Consider the following 16,903-nt stretch of genomic DNA (forward strand, 5'->3'; position numbering starts at 1 on the left):
CCCTCAACTTGTCATTTTACTCTGCCCAACCAAAGAGGTCCCAAATGTGATCTCCAAAATGTTTCACTCTCCAAAATTCTCCATTATCCATCACAAACCTTCATCCTTTTTAGTGTCTAGATCCCTAAGATTCCTTAGCCAATCCTATTTCCTTTCCTTCCGTTCCTTCCATCGTGCCTTCAGAACACATATTTGTCACAATTGATAGAATTTTTTTTAGATTTTCCTGTAAACAACTCATTCCTTCCTCTCCCATTATCCTCTATGATTTCTATTCCTCAGGATCCACCTCTGGCTCTTTCCCGTTATCTCTAGCCAAGCATCTGCACTTTATCTTATTTGAAATTTCCAAAAATGGAGATGCTGGTATACGGATCTGGAAATATGAAGCAAATCAAGTTTGGTTTTGGTCCAAAAAGCAATCCAACAATAAAGGATTGTACCTTCATATTTTATTCTCCAAACCCAATCCCAAAGAAGATCTTGTCTCATTTTACATTCCTACTGGTAATTGTTTTGAAGGTTGGTTTGCCATGGCCTCAGCTCTAGAATAAATCCTGCTTTGGACATACAACCTAAGTTAGAACAAGTTAGAACTGTCACGTACTGTCTTTTCCTTCTCTTTTTTCTGATCGGTCACGTACTATACGGATAGTTGGAAATAAACGTTATCAAGATAGATCAATTATAGACGCTCACAGTCACTGTACATGACCATGATTGTGTTTTTTTTATCAGTAAATAAGAGATTTTATAGATCAAAAAGACGAGGGTATAAAATGCTTGTACCACCCGCGAAGAGAACAAAAAAAACCCAAAGGAAGAAGGATAATAGAATCTAGGTGCGAAAGGAAAAATAGTCCCACATCGCTATAATCCGCTTAATTAACTTAAAATATAATATTGAAGGGCCGCTCCACTCATTGCCAATTGGTTTTGAGTTGGATGCCCGTATACTTTAACATGGTATTAGAGCTAAGCCCCAAACCTAGACCTGCGTACGCCGGGTGTAGGCCGAGTTACTGGCCGAAGTGTTTGTAAGTACATAATCTGGCACTAACCATGTGTTATGAAGAATACATGTGTGTGGTCTAGAAACAAGGGGGACAGAAGAAAGGGATACCGCGACGCACTATAACTAACCTAAAAGGTAGCCATTGATCATCTCGAGGGAGATCCGCCTCGAATGGATGGGAGCAAAGCTAGCAGACACGCACATCAACAGCTGTCAAGAGTGTGCAGACAACCCCCAACCACCCGCATTAAATTTCCTAGACTTAGGACACGTGTCAAACATCTTGTGGAGAAGGAGAAGGTTCGTCTTTGTCAGAATAACGGATCGTTGAGGAACGTTGAGCCAAATACGAAGAGGTCGTCGGAATGGAACCGAAATCGAGAGGATAAGGATATCAGTCTCCTAAGTGGGGGACCCATCTGTAAACTCTATAAAAAAAACCTCCATTATAAGAGAAGGGGGTGGACCAATTGGTAACTAGAGGGAGAAAAAAGAGAAGTAATTAGGGTAAGTAAGGATATAAAAATGTGAGAATCCCACCTTCGTTTTCTACTCAGAGTCTTCGAACTAGCCATGTAACCTCCTTATCATAGTGAAACAACTATCCCCGTGGATGTAAGCCTTAGTGTTGAACTACTAATTAATTGTCTCATATACTTTCCTGCACTTACTCTACGTATTTCGTCTATGTTTCTCATATTTCGAACTATATCCACGTCTCCTTAATGGTACGAGACGATGAAGAACCTAACGGCTCCGAGTCTTCTTTATGAACTTGCATAATCAACCATATTTCTGTCTCCATCTGCATTTTTTTATTACAATGCGAATACTGTTTGTGGACATGTTAGTACCATCATTATTTTCGTGTTCACAGTGTTTAACCGATTTTGTCACTTGTACATCCGGGGTGTAGGCCAGCGCCGATACTGGCCGAGATGTTACCCCCTGATTTAGTCACTCACCTGTGTACATGTGTTACCGATGGACTGGTAACTCGTACGTAGATCCACGTCTGAGACCCAGTGACTGGCCTTACACGTGAGGGGCGTGTGAAAGGACAAATAGTCCCACATCGCTATAATCCGCTTAATTAACTTAAAATATAATATGGAAGGGTCGCTCCACTCATTGCCAATTGGTTTTGAGTTGGATGCTCTTTAGACTTTAACACTAGGGAATTTTAAAAAAATGCCCATATGAGGAAAGGCTTTTAAGAAAATATCCACGTTTTTTTCATTATGTATTTAATGCCCATATTGTTGGTAATTCCCTTATGTATAACTTACTTGCTATTTTTGCATTGATTGGTCAGAGGTCTCATTAGTCGAAGAAGACCCTGGCCAACCCGCGTGGCCTGCTTGACGAACGTCAGCGACGGATACATCGTAAATCGGTCAGCGTACATCGCTATCAGTCCTATATTCTATTACAGGTGCCGCGACAACTTTTCTAAAGTCTGAACGATTGTCGACCACCAGATTCTTTGGTCTGCTATATTCACCCTAGCCCACAAGCACAAAATCTCGGCGATGTTTCTTCGTTAAGTGTGAAATGTGGGGTTATGAACTTATTATCTGAAGATGGAGTTGATTCCATGATTATAAGTTCATTCCATATCGGACCAGATCGGAATAGGCTTATGTACATTCGGATCAAACTCTGTTTTTGACTATGATTGTAGGTTGAAGTGGTATAAAACCTAGCGACCATCCATTACAGAGTGGGTGAATTCTCTTTAACAGCCCAGGAACAACAGCTGAAAAGGGCTGCTAATAGCTGAGGAGCAAAAGGAGGAATAAATAGGAAGAAGGATCCATAGAAGAAAACCCTTCCCCTCCCCTTTGTTGGCACCTAATTAAGTATAGATATCTATGATCATGCTTCCTCTTGAGCCACCTCACAGCGGTACTAGTTGGGAAAACTTCTCAAGCGAGTGATTTCTCTTTTTCTTGGACATGTCAATCGGATTAGCTAGACGTTTTTAATATTGAAATTACATTATCAACCCTCCCCCAGTTTAATAAGAATCTCTTCCCTTTCTCTTTCCCTAATTCTTTCTGCCTCCTCCTTTTTCCGTCTAATTTCTCCTCTGTCTAATAATCAAGAGAAGCTGGTGTCACGTTTAATCAGATAGTTGGAACCCAAGCCAACTATTACATCTCTAAGTACGGTGATCGTGCCGCCTGTAGAAATGTTGACATCCAACTAAAACCATCATTGGTCTGGAGGTTTTCATCAAGCTAGCTCTATGTTGGAACTGACATGATAAATCACAATAAGCTCCTTTAGTTCCTTTGTTTTTTGTCTAAGAAGTGTTGATACTTTTGTCATCTAATACTTGTCTATGTTGGAATTAATTTAATACTTGTCTACTGCAATTCTTATAAAAATTTAATTTCTTATTAGAGTTTAATTCTTGTCCAAGAGTATAAGTGTTGATACTCTTGTCATCTAACTAATGTAAATTTCTTAATCTCCATGCTGTGGCTGAAAACACTCATTTATCGTGTTCTTCAATGGCACTAACATCAATTCCTAAGTTTGGGTTATGTGATTTTTTTGGTATTTCAAGCCAGTAGCATAGCAGTAGTTCTTCATAACCTTTGTTCGTTAATTATGGCTGAATAGAGATAATTGATTGTGATTTTAAGGCTTGTACCGGTTTAGAATTGATGGGTATTTATTAGATTCGAAGTTGCAGGTAAAGAAGAAGCTACCAATTGAGGCGCAAACACCAACAGTTTTCACCTCTCCATCTCCAGAAAAACGCTTGAAAGGTGTTGGGCATAATTCCCAAACCAGTGCTCTTTGCTCACCCAACTCCAACTGTTTGCAATGCCTACTAATTCATACCTACAAGCCACCAGAATTCTCAAATCAGAAGATGGACTTTTGAATGGTGAAAGTTTGATCAAATTTAAGGTGTCAATTAAGTTGGTTTAGTTACTTGATTCGTATCATTCTGGTTTTCATTTCCAATGAAAGTAATCATCCACAAGCAAGAGATTTGAATAGTGTTGAAGGGGATGGTGGTGTTGGTACTGTTCTTGAATTTGAATTGATTTGTATGTTTATATTGGAACTTCTTTGGGTAACGTATGTGTAAGCTGTGGTAAATTGGAAAGTGCACATAACGTGCTTGTTCGAATGCCTGAAGATAGATTTCATATCTACATTGTTAAGGGTTGGATAATATTGATCAGGAAGGAATAGTTGACTCATGAGAGGACGATGAGTATATATACTCGAGACTCTAAAGACTCATTCAGCACTCACCTCTTACGTGCCCATGATACATACAATGACTCTTACATTCATACGGGACAAGCCATACAGTCACTCACACTATTAGCCCCCTCAAGGTCAAGGTGCCTTGCAGAGGGACATTGAGCTTGCACACAAGAAAAGCCATACAATCACTCACACTACAAAAAGAAATACAATAACAATAGAGAAAACCAAGAGAGAGTTAATTGTTGGCGAGCTGACAGGTGATAATAAAGACGGGAGCTCAAATGATGATGGTGTTGCCGCTGATATTGCTAGCAAATAAGTCTTGCCAATATGAAGTATTAAAAGAAATAAAATCTCGTACACAGCAGCACATACGAAAGAGATATTAGTGTTAAGTAGGTTGTAGTGGAATACCATGAGTAATGCAAAAATTGAGTGGCTGTAACTCGCAGTTGGTATTGCAGTGGGAGTTGCTCAGACAGAAGTTGTACTTGTACCCTGTATTGCAGATAGAAATTGAAAACCAGCGGGTGGACTGGCACCAGTATACATACTTTGGAAAATAAGAACTCAAAAACGACCTGTAGTTGAAGAAGTTAATCCTCTCAAGCAAGAAATCATCTCCAAGAACGACCATGGACTGAAGGAAGCACCGCAAGTACATAAAAGCATAGTCAACAACATTATCTAAGTATGTATACGATGATAAAGAACCAGAATAGATAAGGAGGTGCAAGACTGTAGCTTTTATTTCATAGAGGTAGCAGGCCAGAAGCAAGAGTTGCAGGGTAAGAATTCTCATTAAGAAGTAGCAGGCTAGTAAATTGGTGTAGAAACATTGAAGCACAACAACCACCATGGTTGTATACACACAACTTCAGAAGCATTCAGCACTAGGAATTATTAGAAGTAATAATAAATTTCCATACAACAACTGAACTCTAGCAACATAGTTGGTGACAGCACCCTTAACTCTAGCAATCACCAACTTGGATATGAAAATTTGTCGTATCTTGACAATATAACCATCAACTTCTAAGAGATAAGCTTGCAAATATAACTACTCAGTGAGATCTCCTCAACATTATTCAAAGTACTTATTAAAGCACAAGTGTTATTTAGCAAACATAAAGACCTAACTAAGATAGAGAGTGAACAATAGGTTGCATATTCCAAGCATATGTAAACTTAGCAACAGGTTGCATACAAAATCATAAGCAAACTCAACGAACATAACTTCAATCCAAAATCGAATCCGCAGATTATACCCATAATCAAAACTCAACTTCAAAACTTCATAAGTAACTCTATCATCTCACACGCTCAGAAGAAATCAACACCATCTAATCGGTGAGGACTTTGAAGACATAAAGAATATGAATGAAACTGAATAAAGCAATTTTAAGAAACTTTAGTGCATCAAATATTCAGTAACAGAGGCCTTGGATGTTCAACTGCACAATTTAAGAATGTTCCTCTAACTCTTTGATAGTAGAAACACACACGAACAGCGTAACATCAACCGATTTTCAGCAACAGTGAACTTCAAATCCAAAAAACAAACTTAGAATGCTTCCTCTAACCACTTAGGCAGCATAAGCAAAACTAATAGATGATGAAAATCTATGATGAAGATGAAATTGAAACTTTGAAGATGAATTGATTTTGAACTGAACACATGAAATAGAGCTGAAGTAATCAAAAAATTGACATAGAGATTACAAGCGTCGTCGTCGTCATCCAATTAAGCTGTGAAACCAACCGAAATCCAAATCGGAGAAAATAAATCTCCATGAACACGATTGAGGAGACCAAAATTCAGATCTAGAACATGCTTGATTATGTTGTTGTAGAGGTATCAGATTCGAAACATAAACCCTAATCCTTACCTAAAAGCACCATTAATGGAAGAAGATGATGATGATTTCCATTGTTGAAGAAGCAGATAACTCAGATCTATGAATTTGGTCTTTTAAGAGAAAAACTCGGATCAAATTTAAATGAATCCTTTTCATTTCCGAATCAACATTTTAAATCTCTGAATTATAATAGGAGAAGAAGTTGATGATGGTGGTGGTTGGGATGATTAATGATGATGAAATAATGGTGGTGTTGGTGAAGAAATCACAGGCTAGGATCGATTATCCTCAGAAATTGAAATTTCTGAGTCTGATACAAAGATAGATTTCTTATATCTACATTGTTAAGGGTCGGATAATATTGATTAGGAAAGAATAGTTGACACATTACAGGACAGTGAGTATATATACTCAGACTCTAAAGACTCATTCAGCACTCACCTCTTACGTGCTCATGGCACATACAATAACTCTTACATTCACACAGGACAAGCCATACAGTCACTCACACTATTACCTGAAAGAAGAAGAGGTAGAGTAGCGAGTTAGGTCGAGTTGACTCGTTCATTATCAGATGATTTGGAGGGGTTTTACGTCTTTTTACAGGATAGAATGATTGCCACCTAGGAACTAAACTATGTTAACCGTTTTCTTAAGAAAACGGGGTGGAAAAAGTCAAAGTAGGGGTATTAAATTATATAATGAAAAAATGTAGACATTTTCTTAAATGCATTTCTTCACATGGATATGTTATTAAGAACCCCTGGAAACTATCCTAGGTATAGGCAAAGAACAAGAGAGACAAAACTCAAAACACTGAATAGACTGAGTGCTGAAGTACGCTGTGTACCAACTCTCAATTACATCCATAAAAGACAATTCCTAAAAGTCTTTAAAGACTAGACACCAAGTAAACAATATATATTGAGCCTTCCTGATTACCGTCCCCACCAAATGTACCTTCCCCTGAAAGACTCTAGAGTTCATCTCTTTTCATAAACTCGGAAGGATGACAGCCGGAATGATATTCCACACCTGCTTAGCAAGGTCGTTTTAATATGACCATGATTGTTAAAGCGACCATGAAAATCTTTGTCTTACGGCTATTCTTCTGTGTATACATATATCTCACCATCAGACACGTGTATATAGAAAAATACGTGGAAAGCATGCAGGCCAGGACATCAAAATACGATGCACTACGGAACACCAAATAAACCCCAAGGAGTTACTTTATCTCATCCCCAAAAGAAGATAAGATCAACGGTGGAGAGAAAGTTAGCTGACACGGACGTGACAGAGGAAGAAGACACTTGTCTGACACGAGCAGGCATCTCAACTACCCTCATTAAACACTCTGAGCAGTATACGTGTCGATCAACCCGTGGGACGAGTGAGGATGTCTCTGCGTGATCAAGTGGCAAACGCAGACCTCTGCGTGGTGGACACAAGACACTAGAAGATAAGGTTTCAACGGCCCCCAGAGATGGGTCCCACAATCTAACCCTATAAATACCCCCTCTCCACCAAGAGGAAGGGGGATCGGAAAAATCAGGAAGGGAAAGAGAGAGAGATTGCAAGTGTAAGGTAATCCTTTAGAGGAGAAACATGTAAACCCAAAAGTCATTCGACTACTCTTGTAACCGTGAAGAAGATAGTGAAACAACAAATCCCGTGGACGTAGGCCTTAGTGCTGAACCACGTAAACCTCGGTCTTGTTTACATTTCAGCACTTTATACTTGTCTTTACTTGTACGTTTTGCTTTCTTTGTTTTTACCTATATCTCGTGCGCAAACGCCTTGCATGGAGTTATTAGATGAGGCTATGATAAACCCGAAGGTTTTGAGCCAAGGAATCAACACTAGGATATCATCATCACAAATCACTCTAGATTACGATGAGTGGTTGTGAGCATTCGGATGCCTTCGTGATTCTTGTGCTCACAATTTGGCGCTAGAAACAGGGACTTCGTCCCGGTAAAATATTTATCTTGTCCTGTGATTTCATTTTAAATTGGCATATGATTGCTCTGATTTATTAGCTCGGACCGTATAGACCATTTGTTAACTTTATTATATTCAAAAACTCACCTATTATCTTCGATAAGATTTATTGTTTTGATCCGTGGATTTACGTTTTTCTTTAGATCTCGTGCGAACCCATCTCTCGGGGGGGGGGGGGGGGGGGGGGTGGGGGGGGGTAAAACTTTAACCCGTGTATTATAACTCGTATGTATTAATCCTCTCCTGGAAGAAGATATTTCGCCAACTAACCCGATTCACGCGGATATTCCCGTTTTTCGTTGTTTGAAATTCCTTGTGCAGAAAGAACGTATTGTGAGTAAAGAAGGCGAGTTTCTGCGAGATTTCATTGTCGACAAAAGGACCCGTGATGGAAAAGACGCAGAGAAGGAAAATCCAAAGCTTTGTCAAAGGAAACACCCAGGACAACCCCGGTCATCACCCGAAGCAAGCAGAAAGGAGACAAAGCTAAAATGACCAGTCAAAGGCAAGATACTGCGGAAATCACTTCACCTATGAACGCTAATTCAGTTGCAGCAGCGGCTCTCAGAGCAGGGCGACAAAGTACGGTGCGGGCGGTAGTCCCGAAGGCTGCAGAGGCTAGCAAAACTTGCGCTATGAATCAACTTCATCAACCAAGAGAAAGGGTGGATGAATCCAGAACATTCCAACCCGTGCACCTTCCAACTTTTGGAATGCCACCAACAAATGATCAAAATCAAACCATACCGGCGGCTCTAGCACCGCAGAGGGGCACTCACCCCGATATTGGAAATGCCAGCAACCGAAGCTGAACCTCTGCCACCTTTAGTGCAGACCGTAGAGGAAGGCGGCACCATGGCCGTAGTGGCAGCGCTGGGACTCCCAATCAGGGTCCAACCAATCACATCGACTGATGGCTGAGCTTGAGAATGAAGAAGAGCCAGCAGGTTTACGCAGATGTGTAGCCCTGTTGGCCAGAGAAAATCAAGATTTAAAGGAGCGGATTGCTCTAAGCACGAAGACCAGCCAACAACTTGAAGCAAATTCCAAAGCACCAGAGCCAAACCGAGACCGTAGAGTCGTCATAGCGGCTAATGGAGACGCGACTAGGGGAAGTAGCGTATCCGACCCGGATTATGACGACGGAGAATCAGACGGTAACGAGCAGAAGAACTTAGGGCACCACCGCGCGATGGAAGAGCTACGAGATGAGATGATGGCCGAGATCAGGCAATTAAAAAATAGACAAGGCGGGGGGAGGTTAGAAGAGGTCATGAGAGAAGCTAACTCTACGCCCTTAACATCGCTTGGCCAACACCCCTATTCCACTGAAATGCCCTGTCCCAACGTTCGAATGCTATGATGGATCCAGCGACCCTGCTGCACATATTCGGTATACAACCGTGTCTTAGCTAGATGGGGTCAGAACGACGCCGTACTCTGCAGATACTTCCCGTCAAGCCTGAAGGGATCGGCATTATCATGGTTTGATAATCTGCCACCAACTCCATCCACTCATACGACCAACTCGCAGAGAAATTCTTAAGAACATACATGTACAACAAGACTGTAAACACCGGAATGGATAAGCTCTTTTCACTAGCGATTGGCTACAAGGAAACCACGAGGGAATACACTAACAGATGGCACAAGATCTGCCAAGCCATAGGGAGCGTGGACCCAGTGGTAAGCATCAATTGCTACAAATGGGGATTAGACCGAATGAGTCCCCTATTTGTTGATTCATGGAAGCGTGCCTAAGACAGAGGGAGATCTTCGAATAATTATCGAAAAGCACGCTCGACTTGAAGAAATTCAACGGGAAAACCCGAGGGCATATCCGCAGAGATCTCACCGCACCAATTCAGCGGAACAAACCAATGGGGCCAAAAGGAGTTGCTCATGGAGAGACCTCACGAAGATAGGAAGGAACGAAGGGATGAACGAAGAACAGGTGACCGAAAATTCGAAGATCAAGTTTACACGAAACTCAACGCTAGCTATGCTCGTATCCTACGAGAGATCAAAGGGAGGGAAAACCTGGAGTGGCCATGGTCTAAGGGAAAGCAGCCCCCGAGATCCGAGAAGTCTAAAGATTACTGTGAATATCATTGTTTCAACGGACACCAGACCGAAAAGTGCAAGAACCTTAAAATAATGATCCAAAAATTAATTGATGCGGGAGAGCTCAAACATTACGTACGAAAGGATGTTACCGAGGATAGATCCAAGCGAACCAAACCAGTCCAACTTCCGGAAGGAAACCGACAATCAACACCATCTCGTGTTCCGAAGCCACAGGGCCCTCACTTACAGCGCAGATAGGAAAGAGGTTACGGAAGCAATTCGAAGACCGCTGCGAATTGTATAAGGTCGATGGGATAGTGGACGAGCACGAAGAGTGGATGGAATCTCCTATCATCTTCGATGCCGAGATATCGAAGAAGATATGGAAGACCATAACGATCCCTTGGTCCTAACACTACCAGTAGCTGGATGTAACCTCAAAAAGATCCTCATAGACGGGGGAAGCTCCGTAAACGTCCTATTTTACGATGCATTCAAACGGATGAAGCTCCATGATGAACAGTTAATGACCTCTTATTACACCATCTACGGATTCAATGGAGCACCACGAAGCCCTTGGGAGACATCGTGTTGCAGGTTAACGCAGGGCCCATGAAACTAGAAACCCGATTCAGTGTGGTGGACACCCCTCCCCCTACAACGCCATTATTGGACGAAAATGGATACATAAACTCAAAGGAGTTGCGGCAACGTACCACCAATATCTCAGATTCCAACACCTGAGGGAGTAATGGAAATCAAGGGAGATCGGGTCACTACGAGAGAGTGCCAGGCCACTCAGGATCATATCAACAACGAGCAAGAAGAGCAGCGAAAAATCCGAAGAGTAAAAAATAAAGAAACCGCGAAAGAGAAGGCCATAGACCTGTTCCTCAAGGAAACTACAGGGAAGGGCTTGACGAAAGATGATAATGTCCTAAGCACAGAAACAAGTACTTCAACAACCAGCGAAGAACAGAAACACGCTAAATAGCAATTAAAGAACGTCCCAGTCCTCGGAAATCCGAAGCCTGTGTTCACACCAGTGGAGCCCGTAAAAGAAATCAACATAGGAACGGAAGAAAACCCGAAGATGATCAAAATAGGGACCATAATGGACGAAGGAAGGGAAGATTCTTTAACCAAATTACTTAAGGAATACGCGGATGTGTTCGCCTGGAAGCTAGGAGATATGCCGGGGATTGACCCAAAAGTAATCCAACACGAGCTACGCATCAAACCGGGCACGCCCCCGTTCAGGCAGAAAATACGAAAAGTAGCTCCAGAGTATCATGAGGCAGTAGAAACAGAACTTCGGAAACTACTAGACGCAGGATTTATCAAGGAAGTCAAGTACCTACCTGGATCTCCAACATGGTCATTGTTCCTAAGAAAAATGGAGGGGTTAGAATATGCATCGACTTTACTAATCTCAACAAGGCATGTCCAAAGGACAGCTATCCCCTGCCGAGCATAGACAGCTGGTAGAAGCAGTAGAAGGATATGAAGAACTGTCATTCATGGATGGACATTCTGGCTACAACCAAGTGGCCCTGGCAGAAGAAGATCAGCCACACACAGCGTTCTACACCCCACATGGCCTTTATTGCTACACTAGAATGCCCTTCGGACTTCGAAACGCAGGGGCAAATACCAAAGGATGGTCGATGCTATCTTCAAGCCATGGATTGGAGGAACCTTAGAAGTCTACGTTGACGACATGCTCGTCAAAAGCAAGCTGCGTAAAGATCACCACCAGGATCTGAGGAATATCTTCGAAGCAATGAGAAAACATCACATGAAAGTGAATCCGGAGAAATGTACTTTCGGTGTCACCTCGGGGAAATTCCTCGGGTATCTGGTAACAAAAAGGGGCATCGAGGTAGACCCAGCAAAGATTCAGCCATAGTAGAGATGCCGTCCCCAAGAATTTAAAGGAAGTACAGAAACTCAATGGATCCATAGCAGCTTTGGGCAGATTTATTGCCCGTCCTCGGACAAATGCAAACATTTCTTCAATATTCTCAAAAAAGGGAGCAGGTTCGAATGGACCGTGAATGCGAGGAAGCATTCCAAAAAATCAAAGAACACCTAGCCTCAATCCCGATCCTGCAGAAGCCAGATCCTGATGAGGTTTTGGCATGTACATAGCAGCAACAGAAGACGCAGTCAGCGCAGGTGGTCAAAACCAATACAAAGATAGAACAACCTATCTATTACGTCAGCAAGACCCTCAATTCTGCGGAAAGGAACTATACTAAGATTGAACAGCATCCTCGCATTGGTATGGGCTACTCAAAAACTGAGAACCTACTTCCTAACTCACCTCGTCAGGGTCCCATGCAAAGCACCATTGGAAGCAGTCCTCAAAAGCACGGGAAAAGTGGGCCGAATAGCCAAATGGAACACCCATCTGGACCAATTCAACATCATTCATGAAATTCAACATTCTCGGAAGTCCCAAGTTCTGGCGGATTTCTTAGCAGACCTCCCCCTTGACAACGACGAAGAGATTAAGGGAATACCAGAAGCCGAGGAAGAAAACAAGGATCCAATGGATATCCTCGAACCTGCGAGTCAAAGACAATGGGAAGTCTTCGTCGACGGATCCAAAAATAAGGAAGGAGCAGGAATAGGCATTGTCATTATCACCCCAACCGGAGAAAGGATTATACAGGCACTTAGGTTAATTCAAAGAGCATACCAACAACATTGAATACGAAGCTGTCGTACATGCCCTCCGTATAATAATAGAGATGGGGGTAACCGATGTAAGGCTGACAAGTGATTCGCAGCTTGTCATACGGCAAATAGGGCTCGAGTATAATGTGTACGATGACACCCTCTCAGCTTACATGGCCTTGGTCCAAACATTGGCATCACAAATCCCGAACATTAAGTTCCGGCACTTATGCAGAAGGGACCTCAGGCACGCGGATGCCCTAGCATATATATCATCCATGCTGAGGGATAAAAACGTCGAAGCTATTAAAATAGCAAGGGTATACGAGCCTTCGATTGCATCTCAATTCTCCTTCGCTACCAATCAAGATACAGTGGAAGAAAATATCGAAGACCAGGTAGGAGAAGACATCCATAACGACTTTGACGAAGAAGATATCCTGTCAAGAGCAAATCAAGACGAAGACTTCAGCAACGAAGATGACTGGAGAGTGATGATCCATGCCTTTCTCGAAAAGGGAAGCTTACCTGCGGATCAGAAACAAGCTAGGAAGATACTCTCCAAAGTAGGAAGATATGATCTTCGGGATGGGGTCCTGTACAAGAAATCCTTCCTTGGACCATTACTACGTTGCTTGTCCCGGAAAGAGGGGCATCGAATTCTAAATGATATCCATTATGGTGACGCGGGGAATCATAGCGGCATGAGATCACTAGCTGACAAAGCAAAAACGCAAGGATATTACTGGCCGACAATGATACAGGATGCCGCGAGGATGTCCCGACGTGTGAAGAATGTCAGCGCTTCGCCAAAAAGATCCACGCGCCGGCAACAATGTTAAACTCCGTCGATAGCCCGTGGCCATTTGCAAAATGGGGCGTAGACATCGTCGGGCCTTTCATCGAAGGATCAGGGAAAAGACGATTTTTGATAGTAGCCACGGACTACTTCAGTAAATGGGTGGAGGCTAAGGCCTTGGCCAGGATCAGAGACGTGGATGTGTTTACTTTCATATTCCAGAACATCATTTGCAGATTCGGTATACCCGCTGAAATTGTATCTGATAATGGTAAACAATTACAGGGGAAAAATATAGACATGCTCTTCGATACTTTCAAGATAAGAAAGAACAAGTCCACCCCCATATACCCTCAAAGCAACGGAAAGCGGAAGCTACCAACAAGACCCTCGCCCTTATACTCAAAAAACAATTAGACGAGCATAAAGGGAGATGGTGTGAACAGCTGCACAATGTGTTATGGGCATACAGGACAACGCGAAGATCCGCCACGGGGAATCCCCGTTTCTTCTCACTTATGGAGCTGAAGCAGTCATCCTACAGAGATACTCATGCCAACCACAAAGACCGAAGCGTGGGAGAAAAATCTCACAACAGATGATGTTAGAGATTGGACGACCTAGAAGAAAGAAGGGAAGCCACAGAAATGGAAAATTACCAACGAAGACTTGCAAGGGAGTACAACAAAAAGGTAAAGCTCGGAATTTTGTAGAGGGCAGTATGTGTTGAAACAATCCCACAGTATCAACGAGAAGAGATGGGGAAAGTTAGCACCTACGTGGGGAGGACCTTTTATACATGATATTGCGGGAAGCGGTTCCTACTACCTTCGTAATCTGAAAGGCGAAGTCCTCCGACATCCTTGGAATGCTAAGTGGCTCAAACCATACTTCCCATAGGGCAACGCAGCCTTGCAATGCGTGAAGGGTACCAGAAGAAGAAGGGAGTGACCTCTACATGTTTCTATCTCTGGACGAGGAATTGCAGGCCTCAACCTATCAATCAAACAAGCTTTCTATGTATCCACTAAACCTATCGACAATATTGGGGAAAGTAGTTAATCTACAATCTCTCAGGGCTCCCCCGTCAGTGTCCATAAGTGTAAGACCAGGGGGAAGGCACCCAGCAGAAAGAGATACCCAACCAATCTTAAGGCAACGGGTCGACGGAATGGGTGTATGTAAATTTTTAACCCCATATCCTAGAACGTTGCCTCGGCCCCCACCGTCTGGGAATCCTCTGGCCAGGGTTCGCCAGCGGGGTGACAGGTCTCAAGCGATCACGAAGGTACCTCCCTTCGGGATCGCACCCAAACACTTAAAATCCTTTTTTATTTTTAGAGTCTTTCACACAATGCTTAAAATAAAAACAAACCAACATTGCAGGTATATCAAGAAAAGGATCCATTTCATAAAGGATGATTACAAAAAGTGAAGGCCAATTCAAGGAAGATACACATCAAAAAATATTCCTTTTACATGATACTAGCAAAAAATATTCTTTTACATGATTACAAAAAGGGAAGGATAATGATGCCGGTCTCTACAAAATGCTGCGGTCTCTACCTAGATGATGCCGCCCCATCAGCAGGATTGTTCCGAAGACTTGAAGGGACGCTCCCACCAGATGAGGGTCCCGAGGAGCCAGGCAAGGCAGCAGGAACTGGACGACGCGGATAGTTCTTCACAAGACCATGCTCGTTCTTTAGGCCAAGTTCTATCTTCCTAGCATCTTGTTCGTCTCCGCCAATTGACACCGAGCCTTGTGCTTAATAACTGTCGTCCGCTGTTGGGCTTGGGATAACAATGAAGATAGACGATCACTTCTTAGAAGCAGCACCGACGGCCTCTCGCGGGATGCCGCAAACTCTTAAAATGAGTTGTTCTTCCTGCTGCGCTAAGGAAGATTGAGCCTTTTCAAGTTTTTCATTTGCAACGCGAAGTTGTCCCTCGAGTTCTGAAAAAGACAACACCAGGGAGTTAGCACAGAAAAGACACAATCACACTCGATGGAATAGGGTTATACCTTCGACACAAGCCGAAGCTCTTCATACTCATTAACAACCGCATCTCGCGCTTCATCAAGATGATCATATTCCGCGGATAATTTCTTATAATCTAGTTGAAGGTTGGTGAGAGTAAATTGACTGGCATCTAATTCTACCTGCTTCATCGAATCCATGTGACGAAGGTGGTCGACTTCTTTGTTTATCTCTGATACCCCTTGCTCAATCTGTACATACACACTTCAAGATTCCTCTCAGACTCAGCCTGACGAGCTACTTCAACGCGGGACGCGGCAAGGGCCTTGCTTAGAGCATGGCTTCGGCACGGGCATTGTCCCTTTCTCTGATAAGACACCGCGCACTATCCTCAACTCCTGGAAAAGGGAGGGATCGAGCCTTTTGTAATTCCTCTTCCAGAAGTTGTATCCTAGACTCCAACAAGAAGTACGCTCACGGGATTCCCGCAGACTATCACGTGTCCACAGCAGCGTACCATTAAATAAAGCACGGTCATGGTTATACAGATTTTGCATGTCGACCATCTGAACATGCCTTGCGCGCCATACCTCAGCCCGAGCATCCCATTTCTTGGCTTCACTTTTAATTTTCTGAACAAGTCTTTAATACGAGATTTTGCCGTGCCCTTTCGTTTCGAAGCCATATCAGCTCGGGGACACCACCCACTGGAGATAGGGTGGGGAGACTCAGACAGAACAACTAAGAAATAGAGGAATGACGACACACTGCGAGGGAAAAAGAGAAAAAAGAACCAAACCTGTGAAAGCTGAAACTTGGCCGCGAGTTTGCTCTAACTCAGCGCGAACAAACAAGCTCTGAACGAAGACTGGCCTCCGCTTCACCCAGCTTTTCTTTCTCCTTGAGGCTTTTCTTCAGCTCTTCTATTTCCACCTCAGCCGCAGATAATTCCTTTTCTCTGTGACGAAGCTTAGCCTCGAGCTTCAGAGATTTCGCTTTGAAGAACTGATACACGTGGTTACAATGCTCACTCCTCATCATCTACACATCAAGACGAAAAACATTATTTCACCGAAGAATTGGATCGTCACGTAGAAGTACGTACGAAAATTTACCTCCAAGACACGCTGCTGAGGAAAGCCATATTGATACCCGTCGGCTATGGCCCATATCTGCAACGGAAGTAGGAGGCTCCGACACAAGGGTAGCTTCGGGAACACTCAAATTTCTTCCCCAGGCCTCAGACACCCGCGCCTTG

This window comes from Papaver somniferum, chromosome 11 (genome assembly GCF_003573695.1).
Source record: "Papaver somniferum cultivar HN1 chromosome 11, ASM357369v1, whole genome shotgun sequence".
Classification (NCBI taxonomy): domain Eukaryota; kingdom Viridiplantae; phylum Streptophyta; class Magnoliopsida; order Ranunculales; family Papaveraceae; genus Papaver; species Papaver somniferum.